This window comes from Schistocerca gregaria, chromosome X, assembly GCF_023897955.1.
Source record: "Schistocerca gregaria isolate iqSchGreg1 chromosome X, iqSchGreg1.2, whole genome shotgun sequence".
Lineage (NCBI taxonomy): Eukaryota > Metazoa > Arthropoda > Insecta > Orthoptera > Acrididae > Schistocerca > Schistocerca gregaria.
Genome location: NC_064931.1, coordinates 852,097,975 through 852,115,364, shown reverse-complemented (window position 1 = coordinate 852,115,364; position 17,390 = coordinate 852,097,975). Strand labels below are relative to the sequence as shown.

General features: G+C 46.4%; 1 protein-coding gene across 5 annotated transcripts in view; it reads right to left on the bottom strand.

The window, feature by feature from the left end:
• Positions 1–17,390, bottom strand: part of LOC126297381 (latrophilin Cirl) — a 715,307-nt gene that overhangs the window by 629,155 nt on the left and 68,762 nt on the right. Inside the window, exon 2 of one of the 5 annotated variants that reach the window (XM_049988106.1) lies at positions 13,671–13,757. The exons of the other annotated variants lie outside the window; for them this stretch is intronic. The gene's annotated coding sequence lies outside the window, so the exon portion shown is untranslated. The remainder of the gene's footprint in view (positions 1–13,670; positions 13,758–17,390) is intronic. 5 annotated transcript variants of the gene reach the window in all.

The window sequence follows — 17,390 nt, the reverse complement described above, 5'->3', positions numbered from 1 at the left end:
GACGTGGAGGAAGACAGTCTGGGAGGCACCGGCGGGGATGTGGAGCCATACCGGTTTCACTGCCGTGGCCAGTGGCACCAGGTTTCGGGGTTCAAGATCCACGGCGCGTAGTGCCCGAGAGATTCTCGATTGGGTTTTAATGCGGGGAGTACGGTGGTGGGACTACGGTAGACTCATCACGGTGCTCTCCCAACCGAGCAGGTACAGTGCGAGCTGTGTGACACGCACTATTGTCCTACTGGTAAATGACATCATGCTGAGGAAGAACAACTGCATGTAGCGGTGGACACGGTCCCCCCACCATACGGATAGATCCATATGTGTGCTGATCCACTTTGCCATCCGGAATGACAATATTGCCCAAGGAATGCCACGAAAACACATCATAACGGTCCGTCCTCCAGCCAGGAACCTTCCGACGATTGTAGCAGGGTGTTGTCTTCGAGACGTTTCACGACGTACACGCCAACGTCCATGACTCATCTGAAAAGCCACCTTTCACCGTTCAGTGAACGTCCAGTTGAGACATTGGCGTGCAAATTCTAGCCTTCGTCGTCGACGAATAGCTGTCAGTATGGGTGCAAGAACGAGGCGCTTGCTACGGAGGCCCATGCGCAACAACGGTCTTCGAAGAGAGACTGTCGGTACCCCCGGGCGGTCAGTTGCACATTACTCAGCAGCTGCACGTCTACTCGTACGTTCACCGCTGCCATCTATGGCCCGTGGTGCACCACACTTGAATCGACGCCCGTTTAGGATAGCGTACGATACACTTTAACAACGGCGGCACGCGGACGGTTTACAAACTTAGCCGTTTCGGAAATACTTCTATCCTTGGTCCGAAAGCCAATGATGATGCTCGTTTGGACGTCAGATAAATCACTCCGCTTCCGCATTGCGACAAAGACTACACTGTTTTCCGCGTCCCCCTCCGCCCGGCACGCTTTGTGTAGTGCCCACTGCTAGCGCTGCCAGATGTCATCTGTGAGTGGTTATTGCACACTGAAGTCGAGCGTAGGCAGTGGTAACATTGATGGGGTCTGGACCGTGTATCGTGAGGATGTAGACAAAAGGGCAACATTTGATGTTGGAATTGAACATGTATACCGAAAAACATTGGAGATTTTAAAGAGTTCTAGGAAAACAATAAGCTGCAAATCTTAACTTGTGTCCGAAAGTCATCCAGCGAGGCAACAGAGCTTCGCAGACAAGACCTTTGTACGCAGCAGCTAGCTCCACTTCTCCACGTGGTCGGGGCAGTGAGTCGCGATAAATGAATAACAAACAGCATTGCCAAACGTTCCGCGACTGTACAAAGTCACGTTTGGTGTCGTGGCAGGCATTTGCGCCTGTATCTTCGACGCTCTCTAGCGTCGTTGGATGACATTTCCGGGCATGGGTTCCTACAGTCAATTTGTTGCTCAGGAGTCCGCAGCTCGTTGTGCGGTAGCGTTCTCGCTTCCCGCGTCCGGGGTCGATTTCCGGTGGGGTCAGAGATTTTTCTCTGACTCGTAATAACTGGGTGTTGTGTGATGTCGTTAGGTTAGTTAGGTTTAAGTAGTTCCAAGTTCTAGGGGACTGATGACCACAGATGTTAAGTCCCATAGTGCTCAGAGCCATTTTTTTCGTTGCTCAGGACACCCTCTACAACCCCTTGAAGTTTGTCGAAATATTTCTGGGGCATCCTGTATATTTAATTTGACATCCTCGGTAGAAAATCCTCCCTCTCCCCTACACACACACACACACACACACACACACACACACACACACACACACACACAGAGAGAGAGAGAGAGAGAGAGAGAGAGAGAGAGAGAGAGAGAGAGAGAGAGAGAGAGAGAGAGAGAGAGAGAGAGAGAGAGAGAGAGAGAGAGAGAGAGAGAGAGAGAGAGAGAGAGAGAGAAAATGGTATTAACGTTGTGGAACTATACAGTTCGACCTGTGCCAGCTTTCTGAATATAAATGTAAACGTTCCATTCATTTAAGTTACAGTCACGAGTATACCTGACGCAAGTGGAGTCCCACTTCACTCTGCAAAAGAATGAGTGCTGTTTTGAAATTTTCTGGACTGGGGCCTGAACCCGGAACCTTGCCTTTCGTGGACAATGCTCTTACCGACTAACTTATCCCGGCGAGACTTACGACGTGCTATCACAGCTTCAGCTCTGCTAGTAACTCTCTCCTGTTTTGCAAACTTGCCCGAAGCTTTCCACATCAGGCCTCTACACGATATGCATGACACTCTGGAACAATACAGTCATTTCGGTAACGATGTACGTCATTGTGCAGTCGGATGCCAGTGAACTAAATATTCTTATTACTGCTGCCCTACTGAGCACTTTCTCTGGGTACCCGCTACCCAAACATCTGAAGAGGGATGAATAAGAGGCCCACTTGGTATAGTAGAAGTGGGCGGGGGGGGAGGTGGGGGGGGGGGGGGAGAGAAGGAGAGAAGATAGAAAAAAGTACTAGCCTGCATAATTGCGGCGCGAAATTTCGTAACACTAGCGTGAAAATAATTCAGGCCGCGACTAATTTGCAATTACTGGTCGCTTATACGATCGGAGCTCACGTCTACGGAAATTATTGCCATCAGCGAAATCTTTGATGCAGCAATGTTATACTACGCACCAGACCCGCACATTAGCGAACTTTTTACTCGGGCTCGTGGAGAGAATTTCAGCGATAATGTCGGAGAGACAGCCGAGATAAGACAGGTTTCTGATTATATGCTGGACAGCACTATTATTTAACCGCTACATCGAAATACACGTTTCATTCGAAAACCAACCGAAGAGAACATCCTGGTGGGCGTTCTCTTAGCAGACCGTGTATGCACACGTGGATCTACGGTATAAAGAAAATGCGAATTCATCGTCCTCACCACCAGCTTACCACAAGCACGTGCACCCACAAATGAGTTAATTCTGGCACGAAACCTCAGCGATTATAAAATGAAACTAATCGCGTCGTCGCAGTAATCTGAAAGATACCCTGCGTCCTCCCTCTCTCTCTCTCTCTTTATCTTTCTCTTTCTCTTTCTGGCCTGAAGCGCTGTCGGCAGTGGCGTCATTTGTCGGCCGCATGGAAACAAACAGCTATTACGTGGATGCACTCTTGACTATCTGGCATGAAATTAAAACCGCACGTTTGTTTGCGCAGACTTGTTTTACTTCCTTTAATAAATTCATTCGTGCATTTATGGCAAAACTGGGTTAGTGGCTTCGTCCTACCGAGATTTGCAGAACAGAAACAGAAACTTGGGCATCGCCTTTTTCAGGAAAACATCCCCGCATTCACCTGGAAGAATTTACGGAAACCATATGTAACTGAAATCAGGATGTGAAGATGGGTATTTAAATCCTGATGTGGCGTCTTGACCTCATCCTGGCCCAGTGGCTCGTCCGAAATGTGTAGTTGATCCAACAGTGGGGTAATGAAGGGAACTAGTTTAAAAACGAGCTTGCCCTAATCTGCCCGTGTAACGGAGCTAGTTCCTTTAGAATGTACGCCGTCTCGATTTCACAGTAAGATATTGTCAGTCTGAGGGCCAGGAGTGTAACCTGCCCTTCGAGCAAGGCTATCCACGGTGCTTCACCAACGATTCAAACGCTGACCAAGTGGTTCTAGGCGCTTGTCTGGATCCGCGCGACCCCCATAGTGCTCAGAGCCATTTTTTGAGCTTCGTCCGGAGTTGCCGGAGTGCATTTTGGCCCGGCTCTTAGAATCTGTAATGTGGTAGCCGAAGAGGATTAGCACACACCGCCGACAGTACTTCCTATTACAGCAAAAACAGCGCTTTTTAAATGTCTTACATAATCATTAGAGTTTGAAGTAGCTGTTGAGAATAGTGTATTTATGTCTGGTACTGCTTGCGTCCATTTTTTATCAGGTTCTGTGCATTGTAACAGTGGCAGTACTACAGTTGTTTCCGCTTTTGTGAATTATTTTTTGAAAGTGTATATATTTGCGTGAAATGCAGTAAATCGAAATTAGTTTCGTTTTTCGTGCACAATTTTACAGTTGCCGCTTTAGACATATCAGTGAGGTTCTTCCAACAAATGAGTCGCACGTAAATCTTTGATTTTATGTTTCCCATGCGAATATTATACATGTGCTGTTTCGGCGCACACACTGGAGTTCCTAGCCATATTTGAAATGTGACCGCAATGTGTTATATGTAAAATCGGGGGAGACTAGATGGAATCTGTGGTCTGGAAATTTCACGAGGTGGTTTGAATTTAATATAAATACGATTAATAAACTGGTGAAATCCGTTATACGTTGTACGTTAGTAATATTTTAAATAACATTGTATTATCAGCTAAAGGATAATGAATGACATATGTTGTTCACTCCAGATAGAATGACCAAATATTAAAGAACATTGTTTGCGTGCCCTAAAAAAAGACGATCAGCAGTTAACGTCGGCAGCGTTTCCATCGACGTGGAGCTCCGCAAGATTTTTCATGTAATCCAATACGTACCCTCGTAATTACACTTGAAAGGGCAAAGAGCATTCTATACCAAAACAACTGCCAAATAGTACATTCTTTCCATGCCTGATACGTTTCTCTGAAATCATATTAACAGTCTCACAGTACAAGCCAGAATCGCACCAGTGCCAAAGCCCGTTCCTTACCTGTAAAGAGATAACGTCAAATTAGAATATAGTTGTTTTTAAAACTGTACGGACGAAGCTTGATGTGTATATGTAGTATATTATATTTAACCTTACGTAACATTGAATGGTGCTCGTAGTTTCAAATGTTCAAATGTGTGTGAATTCCGAAGGAACCAAACTGCTTAGGCCATCGGTCCCTAGACTTACACCCTACTTAAACTACCTTATGCTAAGAACAACACACATACCACAGCGAAAGCGAAAGGATTATATAGAGAGAAGATTAACTACGTTACACCCACTTCTGTGTTCTCTAACGATATACCGAAGGTCGCCCAGTGCAACGGAGTTAACGTTAGCCTTCAACAGAGGGCACAGAAGGCAAGACCTATTGTATGCTTCCGCCTTTCGTTGCGCTAATATTTCCCAAGTGGGCAGCCATCCGCCAAACACAAATATAAGCGGACACACGGATCCACTCAGCAAATATTTTCAACCGTATAATGAATTTTTCACTCTTCAGCGGAGTGTGTGCTGATAAACTCCCTGGCAGAATAAGACTGTGCCAGGCCGGGACTTGAACCCAGGACCTTTCCTTTTCCCGGGCACATGCTCTCCCATCTGAGCTACCGAAGCACGACTCATGACCCGTCCTCTGAGCTATATTTTCGCCAGTACCTCATCTCATACCTTCCAAACTTCCCAGTCACCAAGTTTCGTAGCTGAGCTTCTGTGAAGTTTGGAAGATAGGAGATGAGGTACTGGCGCAGGTTAAGGTGTGAGGACGGATCGTGAGACGTGCTCCGGCAGCTAAGTTGGTAAATTGGTTGTCCGCGAAAGGATAAGTTCCTAAGTTCGAGTCCCGGTCCGGCACAGTTTCAATCTACCAGGAAGTTTCCGCGTCAACTGGCTCCAAGCACTATGGGACTCAACATCTGAGGTCATCAGTCCCCTAGACTTAGAACTATTTAAACCTAACTAAACCCAGGAGAACATGCCCGAGGCAGGATTCGAACCTGCGGCCGTAGCAGCAGCGCGACTCCGGACTGAAGCGCCTAGAACCACTCGGCCACAGCGGCGGCTGTTTCCGCATCAAGAGTACCTGAAGACAGCATCAGGACCGTGTTTAGAGTCACAGTCAAGAACTGCCAAACTGGACATTCCCCAAGTGGTCGTATTTATCGTTCGCAGGATTCAGCATTCGACCATAGTTAGAGAGATCAGTGCATTTGAACGTTCTACACGCCGCTTAGAAAACTCGCACCTTTTCTTCATCGCCTCTTCGCAATTGTGCACTGATACTGTTGTAGTTGGCAGAAGTGCCAACACCGTGTTGCTAGAGGAGACCGCGATTTAGCTCACGCAGGCTGGCGTGAGGAGGGAAGGACTATACTGACGTGAGGTCTGGAACATGAAAAGGAATTAGAATTTAGAAAGCAGACATAGCTAGTTTGATACTTAACTTTAATCCACTAATGATGAACGTCGCTCTTGACGGTACATGATTCACAATAGTATCTGTTCAGGATACGTTCTCATACGTAGTAACTGAATATGGCGCCTTGCTAGGTCGTAGCAAATGACGTAGCTGAAGGCTATGCTAAATTGTCGTCTCGGCAAATGAGAGCGTATGTAATCAGTGAACCATCGCTAGCAAAGTCGGCTGTACAACTGGGGCGAGTGCTACGAGGTCTCTCTAGACCTGCCGTGTGGCGGCGCTCGGTCTGCAATCACTGACAGTGGCGACACGCGGGTCCGACGTATACTACCGAACCGCGGCCGATTTAAAGGCTACCACCTAGCAAGTGTGGTGTCTGGCGGTGACACCACAGATACCAAATAAATAAATAAATAAATAATGTAACTACGGTTATGGTCGCCAATTTTCTACTATGAAGCCTCGTTTGAAACTCTAAATAAAGCTGGCAACATAATGAGATGCAATGACTCTTGCTTTTTGCTCACTAATTTCGTTGTTGGTACACAAAGAAATTCGTACCCCAGCAGTTTTCATCTGCAGTGCACATTCTGGGTGTCCGCCTCCATAGCTGACTGGTCAGGTTGGTGTCTACAGTGCGGAGGACCCGGGTTCGATTACCAGCACTGTGCGATTTTTTCCTTGGGAGGACTGGAACGGGGTGAACTCAGTCTCGTGACGCCAAACGGAGTGAGGTGGCGTAGTGATTAGCACACTGGACTCGCATTCGGGAGGACGACGGTTCAAACCAGCGTGCGGCCATCCTGATTTAGATTTTCCGCGATACCCTTAAATCGCTTCAAGCAAATACCGGGAAGGTTCCTTTGAAATGGCACGGCCGATTTCCTTCCCAATGCTTCTCTAATCCGGGCTTGTGCTCCGTCTCTAATGAGCTCTTTGTCGACGGGACGTTAAACAGTGATCTCATCATCCTCCTCCTCCTCCTGAGGCCAAGTGCTTAGCTTCGCCGAACAGTGACAGCTCTCGGTCACGAAAACTGACAAAGACTGTGACAGTGTGTGCTGGCCCCACGCCCGTCTATAACGCATCCTAGGACGCCATTAGCAGAGGATGACATGGCGCTCGGTCGGTGCCGATGGGTCGGCCAGGGCCTGTGGACGCAGTTAACGTCTTTTTCTGCTTCTCATCGTACCTGGACTCGCTTTTATTTTTGATTTCTTGGCAATTATTTATTTAATCGTTGTGGCCGGATGAGCTCCGCGAAGCCGCAGATAAACACTCTTGCAACTCAGCGATTTCTTACTAGCAGCGGTGGTGGATGTGAGTCAGCTGCGCGTAAACCCGCCGTCAATCTCGTCGCGGGTGTGTCAGTGACGTCAACGTTTAATTACTGTGTCGAGTCTTGAGTTATAAAATTTTGAGTACGGGAAAGCCTAAGCAGGCGCGGATAGGGGAGGGACCCGAGCTTAGGAAGTTGATCAGATCTCGCTGCGGTCAGTCGTGTTACAGTGACGAATTTCATGCATTTGTGTCTTTTTTCTCATCTTTTTAATGTTTACCTGTTTACTTAGTTTTCGTGAGACACTACATGTTACACGAGTAGAGAGCAGTTCTCTTCACGTAGTCTGCGACAAGAGGGGCCAAGTATCTATAACAAGCAAAAAAGTTTAGGTTTTACAGTACCTGGAGAAAGAACGAACCTACACTATGCATAATTAACAACGCGAACGAGTAAGAGGTTTCTTTAATGAAATTTTTTGCAACATTTACACTACTGGCCATTAAAATTGCTACACCAAGAACAAATGTAGATGATAAACGGGTATTTATTCGACAAATATTATACTAGAACTGACATGTGATTACATTTTCACACACTGTGGGTGCATGGATCCTGAGAAATCAGTACTCATAACAACCACCTCTGGCCGTAAAAACGGCCTTGATATGCCTGGGAATTGAGTAAAACAGAGCTTGGATGGCGTGTACAGGTACAGCTGCACATGCAGCTTCTACACTATACCACAGTTCATCAAGAGTAGTGACTGGCGTATTGTGACGAGCCAGTTGCTCGGCCACCATTGACCAGACGTTTTCAGTTGGTGAGAGATCTGGAGAATGTGCTGGCCAGGGCAGCAGTCGAACATTTTCTTTATCCATAAAGGCCCGTACAGGACCTGCAACATTCGGTATTTTATTATCCTGCTGAAATGTAAGAAGGGTTTCGCAGGATCGAATGAACGGTAGAGCCACCGGTCGTAACGCATCTGAAATGTAACATTCACTGTTCAAAGTGCCGTCAATGCAAACAAGAGGTGACCGAGAGGTGTAACCAATCGCGCCCCATACCATCACGCCGGGTGATACGTCAGTATGGCGATGACAATTACACGCTTCCAAAGTGCGTTCACCGCAATGTCGCCAAAAACAGATGCGACCATAGTGATGCTGTACACAGAACTTGGATTCATCCGAAAAAATGACGTTTTGCCATTCGCGCACCCAGGTTCGCCGTTGAATACACCATCCCAGGCGATCCTGTCTGTGATGCAGCGTCAAGGGTAACCGCATCCATGGTCTCCGAGCTGATAATCCATGCTGCTGCAAATGTCGTCGAACTGTTCGTGCAGATGGTTTTGTCTTGCAAACGTCCCCATCTGTTGACTCAGGGATCGAGACGTGGCTGCACGATCCGTTACAGCCATGCGGATAAGATGCCTGTCATCTCGACTGCTAGTGATACAGGGCCGTTGGGATCCAGCACGGCGTTCCGTATTACCCTCATGAGCCCACCGATTCCATATTCTGCTAACAGTCATTGGATCTCGACCAATGCGAACAGCAATTCAGCGATACGATAAACCGGAATCGTGATAGGCTACAATACGACCTTTATCAAAGGCGGAAAGGTGATGGTACACATTTCTCCTCCTTACACGAGGCATCACAACAACTTTTCACCAGGCAACGACGGTTAACTGCTGTTTGTGTATGAGAAATCGGTTGGAAACTTTCCTCATGTCAGCACGTTGTAGGTGTCGCCACCGGCGCCAACCTTGTGTGAATTCTCTGACAAGCTAATCATTTGCATACCACAGCATCTTCTTTTTGTGGGTTACATTTCGCGTCTGTAGCACATCATGTCCGTGGTGTAGTGATTTTAATGGCCAGTAGTGTAAAAAGTAAGCTGAACTGAGCAACACAGAATTGTGTGAAGCTATTTTGCACGAAGGATAAGAAGAGACGCAGTGTGCGAGTTCTCTAGCAGTTAAATGATTATATTCGGAAATGTTTGGACAACACTTCTGCTATTAATAAAACGACATTCGTCAAATATACGTATTATCAGTTTCCTTCCAGTCCTCGTTGCTATTCCCGTAATGATGTTACTACAGGGTGTCCTAGGAGAATTGGTCAATATTCAGGGCTGTGACAGGATCGCAAAATAGTTCAGTAAAGATGGGCTCTAAAATACATACCTTAGGAGCTACGAGCACATGTTCTGCAGAGGCGATGTGTGTCGCAGTATCGAAAAAGCGCTCACAGATGTTAAGGTGTGCGTCTTACAAGGAGACGGCACGTCCGTGGGGTCGGGGATTTGTCCGCAATTTTGTGTGGTGAAAGAGGACCGCTAACACCTCTAATGATTAAAATACTAAGACGCACTACCCGGAAAATCCTGGGAAATATCGATCCAAAGTTTCTTAGGTGCCTTATGAGTATAAAATGTTAGTACACTGCCGAGCCGCGGTCTGACCTCGGTGTTTAGGGCTCAGATTCTTACGCCAGAGGTCTCGTGTTAGATTCCTCCTCTGGCACTTTTTCCTTCTGTTTCATTTTCTTTGGTTATTCCACCAATTATTCAGAAAGTTTCCCAAACCTACATTACTTTCAACAAATTAGTTACATTTTTGAATAAAAATTGTTTTCTTTTTGTCCAACAACACAATTCATGGCGGTGGGTTTTCCATTTTTCATTGTTAAGTATGTGAGGAGAAACATTGCCTTTTTAATCAGAACAACAAAGTCGATTGGGAAACATTCAATTTTTATACATATAATTATAAACAATAGCCGCAGTGGTAATTACCGTAAAAACAAACAAAGCAATAATTTTTGCGACATCTTGCGCAACATTTAAAAGCGGATTTTTTACAATCACAGGGCGTTTGCAATAAATCTGTACAAAAACATCCCCCATTAACATTTACGAAAATGTTTCGAGTTTCTGACAATTTTGAGGCAAACCAGGCATATTAAATCATGTCTCGGAATATTGGTGACGATAATTGATGGTGAATTATAGAATGAATTTTTATACAATCTTCCCGGCAATGAATTCCACGATTCTCCTGTAACAATTCGCTGCAATTTTGCAAGCAACAGAAGGGAAAAAGAGTGCCCGAGAGCTCTGGCGTACGGGTCCGAACGGTAACCATGTAGGCCAGACGGCGGCTCGGCAATGGACTAACATTTTATGCTCATAAGGCGCCGAAGAAACTTTGGATCGATTTCTCTCGTGATTTTCCAAGTAGTGCGTCCTAATATTTTAACCACGTCAGGTGTTAGGGGTCCTCTTTCACCGCACAAAATTGCGGACAAATCCCCGACCCCACGGTCGTGCAGTCTCCTTGTGAGAGCCCATACTTACTACACCTTTGGGGCACCGTGTATATTGTGGGTTTCTGTAAGAAGGGCGGTTCCTGGTAAGCCGAGTTTGACTTTGGGACCTTCAAGCAGAGGGAGCGGCGGAGCCTCCAGGCCTGAGCGTCCAGCGGCCTGCAGAGCCGGCAACAGCGCCCAGTGGCAGCGGCTGCCGCAGCCGGCGCGGTCCTGTCTCCAGCGCAGCCGTACCTCGCACCGCTGCTCCTCCGTAATATTTGGCACCGCGCTCTCGTCTCGCCCGCTCATTTACGAACAAATCGGCCGCTTCCTTATCGAAAGATTCGTCCCGGCTTTCGTCTTAAGCGGCTGAATGTGAGCACGTCAAACATCAAATCTGAGTGCACTCTTCACGAATTGGAGACCAGTGCCGCACCGTCTTGCCCGGTTCGAGTCACCCTTCTTCGTCATTCTTTAAATTTTTTTCCGCGCGATTGAACGACCGTTTGTTTTCCGCAAGAGTGAGTGTTAATTGTTTCTGCCAGCAACCGTCGTACGTCGAATAGTGGACTAATGTAAGGATAGGTACCTTCCTTGCTGTAACGTCTACGTAATTACGTACGAGATTATTTGCCCCAGCCATATTCTTCAAAAGCGACTATGTACAGGGTGGTTATAGCTAAACTTTCGCTACTTGAGCCAGTTTATTGTCTCCCAATAACGCGTTTCCCGTTTATTTAGGCATCTTCGGGTTGGCTGATATTTAGTAGCGATCGGTAGATGGGATACCGCGCATATAACATCCCTTGTCGAAGCTTTAAATACACTGTGCGGTGCCCTTATTACTTCATGTGGCGCAGTCCAATGCAAACGAAACGCGATTAGGCCTATAGTAAATTTGGCATTATAGAGGTGTAGAGCATATTCTGCCTGCACGCAACCAGAGAATTCGCAACACCTCCGGCATGTTTGAGATGTAAAACTTTACTGTAGGCCTGACACCGTTTCGTTTGCACTGGACTGCGCCACGTGCCATAATAAGAACACCGCGCAGTGTTTTTCAAGCTCTGACGAGGCGCATTACCAGCTGGTATATTTTATGCGCGGTATACCATGCATCCATTGCTACCAAATGTCATCCAATACGAAGATCCCTAAATAAAGGTGTACCGCATCGTTGTGGAACACTAAACATTTTAACACTGCAACCAGTACTGCTTGTTTCTTCATATCATACATACTGGTTGCTGTACCAACCTCGTTATGAAGTGGAAAACGTTTTGATAGGAATGATGTTCGGACTGTGCGCTGCAGGATTTGCGTTATTAGTGCCGTGACTTGCCGTTAGTCGCCGGTATTGGTACGGAGACGTAGTGCTGAAACAGAAGCATCAATATGCATTACAGTTGCACAGTCAACATGCGTCTGAACAAGTAGAGCAGGGGTTAATAAAACCAACAGCAGTAGCGCTCCTAGTCGCGATTATCGACGCATTAAAAGAGTTCGGAGTAGTCTTTTCGCAACGGTGTTGAACATGATTCGCAAGTTCGAATTAAATGGCGATATTTGAACTGCTCCTGGAAGAGGCCGCGGGCCAACTGCATCACAAATTATTGTCGAAGTTACTGTTGCCACGGCTGAGAATGCTGGAACAATGTTCAATCGTCAAGCAGTGCACGATTTATGTCATGACGGCGGAACATCGCACAGTCCACCGTGCGAACACTTGTGAAATGGAATCTCAGGTGTGTTCCAGGCTGTCGTGGTCGCCACAGTGAGCAACGTTTGTAACCTGCAAGGTAAACAGTGTAAGCCATTAACAAATGTTGGAAATTAGTGGTTTACTCTTTATTTCTCTTCCGCACTTTCATTGCCCTACAATCACTCGTTTTTCATGGGGGACCTCTGAAGCCGCGCAGGTTTAATTATAACCACTCGATATTTTGTCACAGGAGTATCAGAATTTGTTATCCCTACTGTAATTCTTAAATTGCGGCTCGGTGGGTGAGTGACTGTCCACGTCAACACTCTAGGTTCCCATACAGCTTAGTTGTAAAGCAAGGAAGGCTGTACCACTTCCAATATTACTGTGTCTAGTGAAGTACTGCAGTGGTGCACCGAACTTCCAGGTTGTTGAAAAAAACTACTTTTTTGGTTTTTTTTACTATGCTCCAATTCCTACTTCTTCATTGTTCCGTGTCAGAAGGCAACATGTCTGTTACACAAGTTTCCATCGGCGATAACGCAGCACATTTAAAGCGATTCGTCAGTTGACCAGTACAAGTCATGCAACTACCGTACTTTCACTAAGAAGAAGAGAGAATGCTCGCTTTAATGCGGAACCATCTGTTGTGGCATATTATTATGAGACTGTTTATCGGTCTCTAACAGTGTGCTTGCGCTGTGAAAAGTCTCCTTCGCAGCAAGATGTAGTGGATGAGCAGGTGGGTTCTCACACGGAAGTGGCAGTGCTACTACACAAACATTCTGACCAGTGGTTGCCATATCCGGCTAGCACATAGACTCGAGGTACCATTTTTAAAGCCACACTGACTGCACTCGTGTTTACACCTCGCACACAACATTGCCCTGAAGACAAACTTTGTAATACTTTAACAGCTCGCACTACGTTCTACAATTTGTTTCTACTGATCTTCGCCGGCCGCGGTGGTCTCGCGGTTCTAGGCCCTCAGTCCGGAACCGCGCGACTGCTGCGGTCGCAGGTTCGAATCCTGCCTCGGGCATGGATGTGTGTGATGTCCTTAGGTTAATTAGGTTTAAGTAGTTCTAAGTCTAGGGGACTGATGACCACAGCTGTTAAGTCCCATAGTGCTCAGAGCCATTTGAACCATTTACTGATCTTCATCAGCGGCAGCAGCCATTCGAAATCCTGATCGGGAAAAATGCCTCCTCTAGACCACAGAGTCCGTGGATTTTCATAAACATTCAGTAAAAGAGCTAACGGCAATAAGTACCTACAGACTTAGGAGAGGTTACGAGTACCTTCGAGATGTAATAGTCAGTCAGCAACAGTTGAACGCCACCCAGGAGCTACAGCATTCCAGGAGCGGCTCCCTGCAACGCGGCTGCCTGAGAACAAAGTAAGCCGGCGTTTGTTTTGGTCACTCACACTGACTCTACGACCATCTTGTTTCGTGCAGTTTGTTCATACTGAGTACTATCAACAGAAGTTTTATATCACATTACTAGCCATCTAATCGCGAGTAGATGACACGAACGGCCCGTCTTGGTCTGCTTACAGATAGTATACACGTAAACTTCTAGTCCGCAAGCCAGTGTACAGTGTGTGCCAGATGGTACATCAGCAACCACCTGTCCTCTTCCATTCGAGTACTGAGCGCAGCCTCATCTCTCACCTTATTCTCGGCATCCATACATTAGATGATGATGGCAGTAGAAAGATCACACAGTTTTCCTCCAACTACGTCGTCTTTCTTGCTAAGATTCTCATTTAAGTTCCATGACCATCTCTGCCACAGTTTCGGATGGACAATATGGACCTCTTATGATAACTATCTTGGAACTCTTCCATTTGGTCCGCGTTTGCATAGAAAACGCAAGGTAATTATGAGTCTGCCTTGATGCAAAACACTTTTTGTCATTTGGTTACTTATTTATTCCCCAAACTAGTTTCAGCGACAAATCTCGCCATCTATCTAAAGCACAAAATAGCATAGTTGTACAAACACTGTAACTCATTAGTACATGTCTGCTGTTTGTTCTCTGAATATAGTTTTCTTTGGATACTTTCAATACTACATTATTTATTGTACGTTATAGCATTTTTGTAAGAATTGTTGGGGCGTCATGTCACGTACTGTGCGGCCATTCCTGCCGGAGGTTCGAGTCCTCCCTCGGGCGTGTGTGTGTGTGTGTGTGTGTGTGTGTGTGCGTGTGCGTGTGCGTGTGCGTGTGCGTGTGCGTGTGCGTGTGCGTGTGCGTGTGCGTGTGCGTGTGCGTGTGCGTGTGCGTGTGCGTGTGCGTGTGCGTGTGCGTGTGCGTGTGCGTGTGCGTGTGCGTGTGCGTGTGCGTGTGCGTGTGCGTGTGCGTGTGCGTGTGCGTGTGCGTGTGCGTGTGCGTGTGCGTGTGCGTGTGCGTGTGCGTGTGCGTGTGCGTGTGCGTGTGCGTGTGCGTGTGCGTGTGCGTGTGTTTCTTAGCATAAGTTAGTTTAAGTTAGTGTAAATAGTGTGTAAGTCTAGGGACCGATGACCTAAGCAGTTTGGTCCCTTAGGAATTCACACACATTTGAACATGTTTAAGAATTGTTGTCGCTGTTTGCGGCATATTTTCTGTGCTTTTTCTGCTGCCGTTTTTCTCGGCATGCATTATGTCTTCTGCAACTATGTGATCGGTGGTAAGTAAAAAAAATTCTAAAAGGTGAACTTACGTATGTCACTGTTATATACTTGGGATTGCGGTAGTGTTGTGGATACAGTTTTGGTGTGTACTAAGCTGTTACTTCGTTTGTCGTGTACTCACGTTGGCATGCAGCTAATTTTGTACCCAGAAAAACAAAAGTTTGGCTCTGTTTATGCTCCAAAACATTACGCCATCTTGCTGTTCGCGTGTGCCGCGAGAAATGTATCGCATGTTGCGAGATGGCTATGAAAACTGTAGCGGGAGTTCTGAGGACTTCTGTTCCTTATTTATGTCTCTGTGTGTGATCGGGAAGTGGCTCTTTTGCGTGTGCGTGCTACCTGTTCTGTGTCCTGTGTCAGTTCTCTAAGAGTGGTAAAGACTGTTGTTTCAAAGTGCTGCGTTTTCGTTTATTACGTTTTTCCCTTTCACATTCGACATATTTCTCACGACACACGCGAACAGCAAGATAACGTGATGTTTTGGAGCATAAACAAAGTGGCAAAGTTGTGCTTTTCTATGTACAAAATTAGCTGCATGCCGTCCAACGAACGTGAGTACACGACAAACTGAGTAAAAGCTTAGTACACACTAAAACTGTATCTACAGCACTACCGAAATACCAAGTCAATAACGCTGTCATACGTAATTTCACATTTTAGTATTTGTTTATTAACAGCCGCTCACATAGTTGCAGATGACATGATGCCTACCGAGAAAAACGGCAGCAGAAAAAGCACAAAAAACATGCCGCAAACAGCGACAACAATTCGTAAAAGAATGCTATAACATACAATAAATAAGGTAGTATGAAAGTAACCACAGGGAACTATATTCAAAAAACAAACAACAAAAATGTTACAGTGTGTGTAACAATGCTATTTTGTGCACGTTTTAGATTTAAAGAAACCCACTGATGATGGCGATATTTGTCGCTGAAACTAGTTTGTGAAATAAATAATGTGTTTTGCATCAAGGCGGACTCACAATCCCCGTATTGTTGTACCTCTTATGGACTTAGCTGCGTATTTGTGAATTCGTTGCATGTCTGTTATCACGCTTACTTGACAAGGACTCAATATGCTGGAGGAGTACTCTAGAACCGGTGAGATGCACTGCACGTACCCACAACCCTTCCAACAAATTCTGTAATACTGATCTTCGCTTTTCGTCCATTTTCATGTCGCTTCTTAGTTTTATGCTAAATATTTAAACGATAAAACGTAATGCAGATGTACGCCACTAATATTGTAAACTGATGTCAGATTCTATCTCTCGGTTGGAGCCAATATCTTGCCTTTAGAGGTAGCCGCCACACATTTACATCCAGTAGAAATGTTATCCAAGCCTTTCCGCATTTCTTTAGTTTCGTCCAAAGATGATACTTGTCTATAGACAACCCCTCCGAACTCTCAGAAAGTGGTACTGACATTATGTGATAAATCGATTATGTATGTTGAGAACATCAGTGGACCTATTACACTTCCACGGGGGCACGCTTCTATAACATTCGCCGATTAGAACACCGTACTGTTTTGTAATAGTCAAAAATGCGTCGCTCTACTCGCAGACGCACAGCGCGAAGCGAGTCTCGGTATCGTCCGATGATTTATTATTTCACGGCACTCTGTCGTTATTGTCACCATGGTCTGTCCTCGCCCAGCCACTGCCGTATACAGATAAGACAGCGCGTCACACTCCACTAATATTTGCCCCAAGAATATCAAAAAATCCGTTCACGTGGAGGCGTGGCGCTGGTCGCACAGTGCACTCCGTAGTGACGGATGCACAGGACAGCTACGAGCACGGCCGGGGATCGAGCATTATCTAAGGCGGCTATTTTTCACCGGGGGTGAAAAATGTGGGCCCGCCCTCCCTCCAGGAGCAAATGAAGGCATCGGCCCTCGGGCGACTCGCGGATTAATTTCTCTGCTCGTGTCGTCGACTTCTGATTAGCCACCATCTACTCTGCTTCCCCTTTTCCTTCTCTCCGTTTCCGGTGACAGCGACCTGAAATAATAAATAGTGATGGCCAGTATCTGTACCCTAGGTCGATCGACATGTGGCTCCACCAGGAGGTAGTCAGTTCGGGTCCTCGAGGAGGAGGTTAGTATTAACGTCCCGTCGACACAGAAGTCATTAGAGACGGAGCACAAGCTCGGATTAGGGAAGGAAATGGGCCAAGGAAGGAACCATCCCGGCATTTGCCTGAAGCGATTTAGGAAATCTCGGAAAACCCAGATCAGGTTGGCCAGACGCGGGTTCGAACCGTCGTCCTCCCGAACATGAGTCCAGTGTGCTACCCGCTTTCGCCACATCGCCCGGTCGGGTCCCGAGGCTCACTGA